This window comes from Venturia canescens, unplaced genomic scaffold, assembly GCF_019457755.1.
Source record: "Venturia canescens isolate UGA unplaced genomic scaffold, ASM1945775v1 PGA_scaffold_73__1_contigs__length_24893, whole genome shotgun sequence".
Classification (NCBI taxonomy): Eukaryota; Metazoa; Arthropoda; class Insecta; order Hymenoptera; family Ichneumonidae; genus Venturia; species Venturia canescens.
The window spans coordinates 2,501-5,000 of NW_025108634.1; the positions used below are offsets into that span (position 1 = coordinate 2,501).

General features: G+C 49.6%; 3 non-coding genes across 3 annotated transcripts in view; all 3 read left to right on the forward strand.

The window, feature by feature from the left end:
* Window positions 1-80, forward strand: part of LOC122418851 (small subunit ribosomal RNA) — a 1,914-nt gene extending 1,834 nt beyond the window's left edge. Inside the window, exon 1 of the ribosomal RNA XR_006262726.1 lies at window positions 1-80. This exon is cut by the window's left edge and continues 1,834 nt beyond it. This is a non-coding gene — a ribosomal RNA (small subunit ribosomal RNA).
* An 893-nt stretch (window positions 81-973) lies between these two features.
* LOC122418849 (5.8S ribosomal RNA) lies at window positions 974-1,128 on the forward strand. The gene has a single exon (XR_006262725.1). It is a non-coding gene; the product is annotated as a 5.8S ribosomal RNA (ribosomal RNA).
* Window positions 1,129-1,942: 814 nt separating this feature from the next.
* Window positions 1,943-2,500, forward strand: part of LOC122418852 (large subunit ribosomal RNA) — a 3,988-nt gene continuing 3,430 nt past the window's right edge. The window contains exon 1 of the ribosomal RNA XR_006262727.1: window positions 1,943-2,500. This exon is cut by the window's right edge and continues 3,430 nt beyond it. This is a non-coding gene — a ribosomal RNA (large subunit ribosomal RNA).

The following is a 2,500-nucleotide window of genomic DNA, read 5'->3' on the forward strand; positions in this document are numbered from 1 at the left end:
AAGATGACCAAACTTGATCATTTAGAGGAAGTAAAAGTCGTAACAAGGTTTCCGTAGGTGAACCTGCGGAAGGATCATTAACGTATATAAAAGCGCTTGCCGTGCAAACGAGCAACAGCGATAATAAAGTTTTGTAATTCAAACAAATAAAGTTCAACACGCTCACAAGCGCGGTGTTGTTTTTGAGATTTTCGATTGGCGCTACCGTGATCATGTTGACGCATTTTCACAGTCCTTGTGCTCGTGCCATTCGGACGCAAACGCGTGCGCTATCCTGATAGAAAGAAAAACATCACGGATAGAATCTCGGGTGCGACAGGGAAGGGAAGAAAAAAAAGGTCCCTTCCGCGCGCCCCATTTGAACGAAGAAACGGTCGCGAGCTTTGAAGAAAACGAATGTCGAGTGAGGATGGGGGGGGGAGGAGGAGAGGCCTTTTTGAAGCTTTTTTTTTCCCTCAATATTCTCTATTCGTTTCTTCATCTCGTTGTTTCTCTGCATTACTGCGCCGTAAGGCGGTTTCTCGTGTTGCTGCTGCTCACCGTTGGGCAACCTAATTGAGCCCCACTTATTGCTCAGTAAAGGAAGCTCGCTATGCGCTCACGCGTTGTGCCTGTTTTCCGAGGTTTTTCAATGAAATTTCGCCCAAGAGTAAAAATCAGCGTGAGCAGCGCCGGGACCGCTTTTATCTTAGCGACGACACAACCATTACATGGCAAAGACACACACACGCCGGGCTCGTTCCGGAGTCTTTAGTCGTCGCCGAGACTTGCGGCCGTTTTGCTGTCGCGGCCTTGCGCTTGCGATCAACTGATTGCGCGCGCTTGTACCAGCGACTTCGCTCGTCGCGTCTCCCTTAAATTATTTTAGGGTTGGCGGGCTTGCGAAACCGTCCTTGTCGACGATGCTCGAATTTTTAAGAACAAGATTTATGAATAATGCTGTTTGTAACGCACAAATATGTTATTATATGATTACCCTGAACGGTGGATCACTTGGCTCGTGGGTCGATGAAGAACGCAGCTAATTGCGCGTCAACTTGTGAACTGCAGGACACATGAACATCGACATTTCGAACGCACATTGCGGTCCACGGATACAATTCCCGGACCACGCCTGGCTGAGGGTCGTTTATGCATAAAATTTAGACTGCTCTCGCGATGATTTCGTCATCGCGTGTAGCGAATGTATTGGGCGTTCGTTGACCCCATGCCCTTGTACAAAAGGGGGTGCGCGTCTGCGTCGCTTGAAATAACGCGCTCTCCCGCAAGTCTCGGAGATCGAGTCCCTTCGATCCGGATTTCGTGAGCCAGCGTGTGCGAATCGCGAATTCATTTTCTCCCTTTGCCGGGGAGAAGTTCAAATCTATTCGCATTCGCCCGCGATACTCTATGAGAATCGAGCACAACCAAATGGCCGTTCCTTGAATTTTTCGAGTCGAGCGTGTGCGGAGATGATGGGAAAAGAGAGAGAGGTGGGGCATGCCCCCCCGGACCGTGTTGTCCGTTTTTTTTTTCCATTCTCGTGCGCAATTCGCCGCTACTTTGATAAGTGAGCAGACACGCCGCCGCCGAACGGCGGTCGATCGAGTTCCGGAGCTAATTGTTAGTTTTTAAAGGACAGATACTGACCGGATCGCTCGCGCAACGGGGGCGAGCCCGCATGTAGCGTGTTTTTAAAGAATTGTTCGCACATACGAGAATCGGAAGGTGTCATTTGATGAAAGAAAAACAGCGTGGTTCGAGCACGTGGTTCGGTGGTTGGGTAATCGAACGCGAAATGTTTCCACTTTGATTTTCACTCGTCTCGGAACTGATCGCATCGCTCTCCGCCAATGAAAAATTCATACGGAGAGAGAAATGTGTGTTGTGTATGTTGTTATATAAACATCGTACCAGGCACCCACGGATGTGTTGGAATTCTCATGGTTTTGAATAAAATCGACGACCTCAGAGCAGGCGAGACTACCCGCTGAATTTAAGCATATTACTAAGCGGAGGAAAAGAAACTAACCAGGATTTCCTTAGTAGCTGCGAGCGAACAGGAAATAGCCCAGCACTGAATTCCCGCGGCACTGCCGCTGGGGAAATGTAGTGTTCGGGAGGATCCACTTATCCCGGGGCGTATGCTCGAGTCCAAGTCCATCTTGAATGGGGCCAATTACCCGTAGAGGGTGCCAGGCCTGTAGCGACCGAGACGCGTTTCGGGAGGATCTCTCCTTAGAGTCGGGTTGCTTGAGAGTGCAGCTCTAAGTGGGTGGTAAACTCCATCTAAGGCTAAATACGACCACGAGACCGATAGCGAACAAGTACCGTGAGGGAAAGTTGAAAAGAACTTTGAAGAGAGAGTTCAAGAGTACGTGAAACCGTTCAGGGGTAAACCTGAGAAACCCAAAAGTTCGAATGGAGAGATTCATCGTCAGCGATCCTGGCAATTGTACGGTTTCGCGATGTCAGGGACCTCGGTCCCGCGGCACGCGTCCGTATGATTTTTTTGCCGGGT